Here is a 9,998-nt window from a genome sequence, read left to right as displayed (position 1 = left end):
GTTCAGATAGTTCTGTCTCCGGTTTAACAGTGCACATACCAATGTTCTTGATCAAATGCATTTTTGAACCGGGATCTTCTACCTTGTAGATTCCATCATGGCCAAGCAAGTGTATGAGTGCAATTGGGTTCCTTCTCGCGTCACAGAGGCTGAACTGGACGATTTAGTCCTGATTGGCGCTTTAGGCAGCAAAGATACCATCCATTGGAGGGCTCCTGGCAAAGAATGCCCTCCCACACCTCGAGAAGGAGAGGTTGTTGTTTTCGTAGATCACTTAGCCCGGGGCTTTAAGCCGCCCGGTTCTAAATTTTACCGGGATGTTTTAGCCGATTTCCAGCTCCATCCACAAGCACTGGCCCCAACTCTGTTACAAATATGTGTCACTTCCAAGTGCTCTGTGAAGCGTTCTTTCAAGAGGAGCCCACAGTGGAATTGTTCAGAGACCTTTTCCATCTAAACCGCCGTACTGAGTTTACTGACGGCTCCAATACGGAGTTGGGTGGCGTGGCGATTCAGAAAAGGAAAGAGGTCACATACCCTCACGCCAAACTGCACAGCCACCCCAAAGAGTGGAATCAGACATGGTTCTATTGCAAAGACACCTCCCCTGCTGGTGAGAATCCCTTGCCTGGCTTTCGTCCGGAGCGGCTCAGCAATACACACCTCCTCGCAAAGATTGACTGCCCAGGAGAGAAGCAAATATGCTCCTCAACTGTCAAAGCTCAGAGCCTTTATGGCCAACGGTTTAACAGGGGTTGATCTCGCTCGCTGTTGGATATCATGGAGCATACTGCCCCTTAGTCAGCGCTCCGGTTTGATGTGCGAGTATACTGGCAGTGTTGATGACCCACTGCGACATTCCAAAATCCAGCTCACCGATGAAGAAATCACAGAGGCTGTGAATAAGATGCTGAATGAACCGGAACACGTCTGTGCTAAAAACGGCCTGCTTCCCTTCTGTGCCACCAACAAACCGCCAGCTGTAAGACTTTGATTTTTCTTTTCTCAAAAGCTGTAAGACTTGATTTTTCTTTTGCTGAATCTGTTATTGATATATCTGGTCATTGTTTAATATCAGTGTCTGTGTAATCAGGGCAATGATCCGTTTTGGAGCAAGAAACTGCCGCAGGAGAAACCAGAAAAACCAGACAAACCGGAAAGAGCAACCGGCAAAAGACTAAAGCTGTGAAGAAGACTGCCCACAGGAAAAGAACCACTGCATCTTCTAATCCGGCCCCTGATGATGATGTGGATAATCCGGACTTTGAGGTAGAGCTTGACTCACTTGGTTTATTTTTCATGCGTCTTATTGATGATGATATTTGTCAGGATGATGCCGAAGCCAGCCACGCGGATGTTGCAGAGGTAATTATTCTCTCTTCCGATTCAGAAACTTTGCCTTCACAAAAAATCCGTCAGCAAACCGGAAAGTTAAATTTTCTCATCCTCTTGCTTATTTGGATCCTAAATTTCTTATGAAGACCCAACAACACGAAGCTCGTCGCACAACCCGGCACAGCGGCCAGGTAGTTACCTCCGCCGGTTTACCGAACAGTCCGGTTCAGAACGCCATTCAGAGGTCTCTAATTTGCTTGTCAGGTGCCCCTAAAGCGGGCTGCTTTCGTCAACCTCTTACTGTTACCCCCTAAAAAAAGCCCACAACATAAGGGCCCCTGGCGTACTTTATGTTTTGCTTTCCCCCGTTCAACCGTCGGTTGCTAATCGTTTGACTCTCGATTACCAGGAGTTTTTACTTCCCACTCATCTTCTGGCGAGTCATTCGCACTCAGCTCCCGCATGACTGGTGCCGTGGGACTTGTGAACGGCGTCCGGCAGATATGGTCACGGCATCTTCACATGCGCCCGCGCGTATTTTTTGTTCTTGCCTGTTTGCCCATCGGCCGGCTATAACGCAGAAAGGGAGGAGAGAGAGAGAGCAGCACATGGAAGGGCGCTGCAACCAGTAATTTGTGAGGCGAAACTAGTACTAAATAATATTACGCCCTATCCCAAAACTGTTAGCTTGGGTAAGTTAGCTATACTTATTGTGATGTTTGCAGTACATTCCTTAGAACATATGCTGTGTATTTTGATTTTGTTATTCTTCTCAGGGCCAAACCTAGGCCAAGCAAGAAGGCCCGCCTGGACAAAGCGGCCGAAGAAGATGTCATTCTTGAACCAGGCAAGACACCCAATCTTGAAGCGGCTATTCCTGAGGATATACCCAACGATCCACCGCAGCAGGACGATGATCTTATTGCTGAAGAGAGACCTACTGACGCCTCAGGTCCTGTCAATCAGCCCACAGGTTCCATCCGGATTGAAAGCTCCACCGGTCCAGCAAAACCTACTAACAAGCCAACAGCCCCAGTGCAAACCGGCGGTACCCAGGATGATGAGGTTGTCATTACTGGCACTGGCCATACTGAGCCAAGCAATCCTGTCGCTTTATCCAAACATTCTGCCAAGGAAGAATTTGCTGCCTTTGGCAAAGGCAAGTGGAACGCTGATCTGACGACTTATGCTGCTCTGAACGCCCAAGATATCCATTCCGGCTATCTGAACCGGTTGTATACCAGTCGCGACTATGAAGCCGGTCTGGTTAATATGATGAAAGATAAATATGAGGTAACTTCCATATGCTCCTTCCTGCTTGTATGCTTCCATTCTTGCTGACTCTCCTAGCCCCCAAGGGCCGGTTTGTAATACTCTTTCAAACCGGGACTTACCAATATAAATCTTGATGCTTTGAAATTCGCTGATGTAGCCCCAAGGGCCGGTTCAACTTAGACGTAGTTAAACCGGTACTTTAAGTAATTGAAATTGCCGCATCAGAATATATACGAGCAAATAGCCATTAGCCCCCAAGTGCCAAGTTGAATACTTGTATTGATCTTGGGACTTTGTAAGCAATTGAAAGATGAAGATCGAATATGCATTAGCCCCCAAGTGCTAAGTGCATAACTTGTTATGTGATTGGTACTTGAATCCTTATACCGATTTGTTGAAGCATATATCTGTATGCATGCAGGCGGAGCTGAAGACGAAAGAAAACCAAGTCACCGATCTCCAAGAAAACCTGAAAACCCAACAGGCTGAAACCTCCAAAGCAAAAGAGGAATTGGCCAGCGCTTTAAGCGCCATGGAACATAGCTTAAGGAGAGCTTTCTTTGTAAGCAATTCAAAGATGAAGACCGAATATGCATTAGCCCCCAAGTGCTAAGTGCATAATTTGTTATGTGATTGGTACTTGAATCCTTATACCGATTTGTTGAAGCGTATATCTGTATGCATGCAGGCGGAGCTGAAGACGAAAGAAAACCAAGTCACCGATCTCCAAGAAAACCTAAAAACCCAACAGGCTGAAACCTCCAAAGCAAAAGAGGAATTGGCCAGCGCTTTAAGCGCCATGGAACAGCTTAAGGAGAGCTTCAAGAAGAAGCGGGCGGATTGGGCCACTGAAAAGTCTGCTTTGATCAAACGAGCAGAGGATGCCGAGGCTGCACTAAAACCAGTGGCGGATGAACTGACCAGCATAAAGCGGCACATGCATGCCATGACTACTGCTATCTTTGGTAAGCCACTTTGCCTTCTGAATTGGCTCTGCCTCCTTACAGAGTCGCCGGTTTATTAACCCTTTATGGTATTTCAGGGACACGCATTGGTCACTTGGGGTCAGATGTGCGGAAGAAACTGAAAGCCGCCTATACATTGGTTGAACAATTGTATACTGGTGCCCAGCGGATCATCTGTACCGCATCTCATAACAAACCGGCGCCCACTTTGATTCAAGATACTCTGATGAAACTGTCGGTGCTTCCTGCCGGTTGAAGAGCTGAAGAAATCTGCTGCTCGAACCGGTGCAATCAATGCCTTAATCCGGGCAAAAGCCTGGGTGCCCGGATTTTGATCCTATTGAAGCGGCTCAGGGCTATCCCAGCTTGAAGGAAGACGGGTCAGAATTTGGTGAAGCGGATCTGCGAGCAATAAACCGGGAGGTACGTCCGCTAGCTTGTCAATTGGCTGAGGAAGCAGACTTGTCTCATTATCAAGCCCAATATGACAGTCAGAACAAGCGAATAGCTGCACCAATCCATGAATCGGAAAATCTGATCCCTCCAATCCGTAAGCATACTTACGCTCCCGATATTTACCCGTCATTGCTGATCCATGATGAAGCTGTTTTTCAAGCATTAATGGGAATCGACTGGACAACTGTGGATTTCCAGCCACTGGGTAGAGAAACGGAGGCTGAAGCGGCGCAGGATGACCCACAGCCATCAGGCCAGGCTGGTGACCAAGCTTGAACCGGAAGCCGGTTTAAAACTGCCTCTCCTTTGCGAAAAACAATTATATTATTATGGGCACCATGTTGCCTTGTAATAGGCTAGCTGATACCTTTGATGTTGATATGCCTTCGTGCATAATTTGTTCTTCCTGTGGTAATGAACTTTCCAAACACTTTCTGAAATGAGAAATTCGTCAAGTGCCACCGCGGTTGTACCGTCAGGCGGAATATGATGTCTGCAAATATGAAATCAAAACATCCAAAACAAAATTTTAAGTATATGATCAAATTTTTGAGATACATAATACCTGCCATCGTTGAGTGTGAAGTTGGCTTGGCCAATCTTGAAGCAGAGTTTGCAAACCCACACTGTTGGAGAGATAACAGCTCCTGTATATATATGACGCTGGTTTACCATGTAAACCGTGCCGGGTTATAATAAACACCGTGTTACTCCATAAGAGGATGTTAACAACAAGGATCAAACCGGGCAAATAGTCTCCGGATTGACGTGAACTGTGTTCCGTCAATTGATTGGTTAAAAACTTTGTCGGTTTAAAAAACGCAATAAAAAGCAAAAAAAACCTTCAAAGAAAAGTGTGAAGCAAAAGCAATGACAAAACCGTTTGCCAAAAAAGGTTTATTTAAGCTGATCAAATGGCGTTACCATGGCCAAACACGACCAAGCTCCTGTTAGGTGTAACTATGGTTCTAGTCAGCCAGGTCCCCAAATGAAACCGTGGCATTTATGCCGACCAAATGGCATGGTCATGGTTCGGGTTCGACCAAGTCCCCAAGTGATTCTGTGGCCTTAGGCCGATCAAAAGGCATGACTGGTTCAGACATGACCAAGTCCCCAAGTGATTTGGTGGCTCTCGCCTATCAAGAGGCATAGTATTGGTTCGGACACGACCAATCCTCCAAGTGATATAACACGATGCTTTTAGCAAAGCGAACTCAAGGGGTAAACCGGAAGCCGCTTTAGAACAACTCCGTGTAACCACACATGATGTAAAAGAACAGATACCCCGCTTTAGCTGAGGTTCCGGTTTATTATAGTTAATATATACATCGTGTAATATGTACATAAGTAGAACCAATGGCTCAGGTATAATAAGGCCGAAGATGAGCTATGTTCCACGGCCTGTTGGTCTCCTCCTCTGATGTACGTGAGTCCTTATGTTCTCGAATATCGATCAGATAGTATGACCCGTTGTGCAGATTCTTGCTGACCACGAAAGGCCCCTCCCAAGGTGGGGATAACTTATGCATATCAGTCTGATCTTGGATGAGCCGAAGCACCAAATCTCCTCCTGAAAGGTTCTGGTTCTGACCCGGCGACTGTGATAACGACGAAGATCCTGCTGGTAAATCGCCGATCGGGCGGCTGCGATGTTCACGCTCTTCATCCAACCGGTCCAAAGCATCTTGCCGTGCTGTCTCGTTGTCCGCTTCAATATAAGCCGTTACACGAGGTGAATCATGACGGATATCACTGGGGAGAACCGCCTCCGCTCCATAAACCATGAAGAACGGTGTGTATCCTGTTGATCTGTTGGGTGTTGTATTGATGCTCCATAACACAGGTGAATCATGACGGATATCACTGGGGAGAACCGCCTCCGCTCCATAAACCATGAAGAACGGTGTGTATCCTGTTGATCTGTTGGGTGTTGTATTGATGCTCCATAACACAGATGGTAATTCTTCTACCCAACAACCCGGCGTTCTCTAAAGCGCACTGAAGGAACCATGAGCCGGGGCTTGATGCCTCTCAAGATCTCTTGATTAGCTCTTTCTGCTTGACCATTGGACTGTGGATGTGCCACTGATGAAACGTCGAGCCGGATGTGCTCCCGTTCGCAGAACTCCTTCATAGCACCTTTGGACAAATTGGTACCATTATCTGTGATAATACTTGTGCGGAAAGCCAAACCGGAAAATCACCTTTTTGATGAACTGAACCGCCGTGGCCGCATCACACTTGCTAACAGGTTCTGCCTCCACCCACTTTGTAAACTTGTCAACCGCCACCAGGAGGTGGGTCTTCTTATCTTTGGACCTTTTGAAAGGCCCAACCATATCCAGCCCCCAAGTCGCAAACGGCCAAGTAATTGGAATCATTCTCAATTCTTGAGCCGGTACATGAGCACGTCTTGAAAACCTTTGGCAACCATCACATCGTCTGACCAGATCCTCCGCATCAGCATGAGCAGTTAACCAATAGAAGCCATGGCGAAACGCTTTAGCCACCAGAGACTTTGAACCGGCGTGGTGACCACAATCTCCTTCGTGGATCTCACGCAAAATTTCACGGCCTTCTTCAGGAGACACGCAGCGTTGAAAAGCTCCTGATACACTGCAATGATGCAACTCGCCGTTGATGATAGCCATGGACTTGGATCGCCGGATTATCTGCCGGGCCAGAATCTCATCCTCTGGCAACTCGCCCCGGTTCTTGTACGCCAGGTAAGGAAGCGTCCAATCCGGAATAACATGAAGAGCTGCCACCAATTGAGCCTCCGGATCAGGAATAGCCAAATCCTCTTCACCAGGGATCTTGACCGACGGGTTGTGCAGCACATCCAGAAAAACATTGGGCGGGACCGGTTTGCGCTGAGAGCCCAGCCGGCTTAAAGCGTCCGCCGCTTCATTTTTCCGCCGGTCCACGTGGTCCACCTGATAGCCTCTGAAATAACCTGCAACAATATCCACCTCACGACGATATGCTGCCATGAGTGGGTCCTTGGAGTCCCAAGTGCCAGACACTTGCTGAGCCACAAGGTCCGAGTCACCGAAGCACTTAACTCGACTTAGATTCATCTCCTTAGCCATCCGGAGACCATGGAGCAAGGCTTCATACTCAGCTGCATTGTTAGTACAAGGGAACATTAAGCGGAGAACATAACAAAACTTATCACCTCGTGGGGAAGTTAATACGACTCCAGCCCCCGAGCCTTCCAATTGCCTGGATCCGTCAAAATGGATGGTCCAATACGTATGATCCGGCTTTTCTTCAGGTGCTTGCATTTCTGTCCAATCATTGATGAAATCAACAAGTGCTTGAGACTTAACCGCTGTTCGAGGCACATATTTCAAACCGCACGGCCCCAACTCTATAGCCCACTTTGCAATCCGGCCAGTTGCTTCCCGGTTCTGGATGATATCTCCCAAAGGAGCAGAACTAACCACTGTAATTGGATGCCCTTGGAAGTATTGTTTGTTGGGGAACGTAGCAGAAATTCAAAATTTTCCTACGTGTCACCAAGATCTATCTATGGAGAGACTAGCAACGAGGGGAAGGAGAGTACATCTACATACCCTTGTAGATCGCTATGCGGAAGCGTTCAAGTGAACGGGGTTGATGGAGTCGTACTCGTCGTGATTCAAATCACCGATGACCAAGTGCCGAACGCACGGCACCTCCGTGTTCAACACACGTACAGCCCGGTGACGTCTCCCACGCCTTGATCCAGCAAGGAGAGAGGGAGAGGTTGAGGAAGACTCCATCCAGCAGCAGCACAACGGCGTGGTGGTGGTGGAGGAGCGTGGCTATCCTGTAGGGCTTTGCCAAGCACCACAGAAGAGGAGGGAGAGAGAGATGCAGGGCTGCACCACGAGAGATCGAATCGCGTCTTATGGGCAGCCCTGTGCCTCATATATATAGGGAAGGGGAGAGGGGCTGCGCCCCCTCTAGGGTTCCCACCCCTAGGGGGGCGGCAGCCCTAGATGGGGAGCAAGGGGGCGGCCAAGAGGGGATGGGAGAGGGAGGCGCACCAATATGGGCCCTAAGGCCCATATCCCATTAGGGTTTGCCCCCTCTCCATCTCTTAGGCGCATGGGCCTTAGTGGGGCTGGTGCCCTTGGCCCATGTAGGCCAAGGAACACTCCTAACAGCCCATGTGGCCCCCCGGGGCTGGTGGCCCCACTTGGTGGACCCCCGGGACCCTCCCGGTGGTCCCGGTACGTTACCGATAAACCCCGAAACTCTTCCGGTGACCAAAACAGGACTTCCCATATATAAATCTTTACCTCCGGACCATTCCGGAACTCCTCGTGACGTCCCGGGATCTCATCCGGGACTCCGAACAACATTCGGTAACCACATACAAACTTCCTTTACAACCCTAGCGTAATCGAACCTTAAGTGTGTAGACCCTACGGGTTCGGGAGACATGCAGACATGACCGAGACGTCTCCGGTCAATAACCAACAGCGGGATTCTGGATACCCATGTTGGCTCCCACATGCTCCACGATGATCTTATCGGATGAACCACGATGTCAAGGACTTAATCAATCCCGTATACAATTCCCTTTGTCTATTCGGTACGATACTTGCCGAGATTCGATCGTCGGTATCCCGATACCTTGTTCAATCTCGTTACGGGCAAGTCTCTTTACACGTTCCGTAACACATCATCCCGTGATCAACTTCCTTGATCACATTGTGCACATTATGATGATGTCCTACCGAGTGGGCCCAGAGATACCTCTCCGTTACACGGAGTGACAAATCCCAGTCTCGATTCGTGCCAACCCAACAGACACTTTTGGAGATACCCGTAGTGCACCTTTATAGCCACCCAGTTACGTTGTGACGTTTGGCACACCCAAAGCACTCCTACGGTATCCGGGAGTTGCACAATCTCATGGTCTAAGGAAATGACACTTGACATTAGAAAAGCTTTAGCATACGAACTACACGAACTCTTGTGCTAGGCTTTAGGATTGGGTCTTGTCCATCACATCATTCTCCTAATGATGTGATTCCGTTATCAACGACATCCAATGTCCATGGTCAGGAAACCGTAACCATCTCATTGATCAACGAGCTAGTCAACTAGAGGCTTACTAGGGACATGTTGTGGTCTATGTATTCGCACATGTATTGGTTTCCGGTTAATACAATTATAGCATGAACAATAGACAATTATCATGAACAAGGATATAATAATATAACCATTTTATTATTGCCTCTAGGGCATATTTCCAACATTGTTTAAGCTTCCGGCTTGCCATAAAAACTCCATACACCAGCTTCTGCCAATGCGGATACCTTTGCTTGGACTCAATGAGCACCTCGCTGATATAATAGACCGGACGTTGAACCGGATGCTCCTTACCTGCCTCCTTTCGCTCCTACCACAATAGCCACGCTGACCGCCCGAGCATTAGCAGCAACATATAGCAGTAACGGCTCCTTGTCAATGGGAGCGGCGAGCACAGGCGGATTGGCCAATTGCCGCTTTAAGTCCTCAAATGCTTCATCAGCAGCAGAACTCCAGACAAACTGATCCGTCTTCTTCAACATCTGATACAAAGGGATTGCCTTCTCACGAGGCGACTGATAAACCGGCTTAACGCAGCAATCCGGCCTGCCAGGCGCTGAACATCATTGATACACTTCGGTTTAGCGAGGGAGGTGATGGCTGTGATCTTCTCCGGATTAGCCTCAATTCCCCTATTGGACACCAAGAAGCCTAATAACTTGCCCGCCGGTACACCAAAGACACACTTGTCCGGATTAAGCATCATCTTGTATGTTCTCAGGTTATCAAAGGTTTCCTTCAAATCATCAATCAGAGTCTCCTTCTCCCTGGACTTAACCACGATATCATCCACGTAAGCATGTACATTACGGCCAATCTGCTTGTGAAGACAATTTTGTACACACCGTTGGTAAGTTGCCTGGGCACTCTTGAGCCCGA

The sequence above is a fragment of the Triticum urartu genome, chromosome 7 (genome assembly GCF_003073215.2).
Source record: "Triticum urartu cultivar G1812 chromosome 7, Tu2.1, whole genome shotgun sequence".
Lineage (NCBI taxonomy): Eukaryota > Viridiplantae > Streptophyta > Magnoliopsida > Poales > Poaceae > Triticum > Triticum urartu.
Note: the sequence above shows the minus strand (reverse complement) of the source record.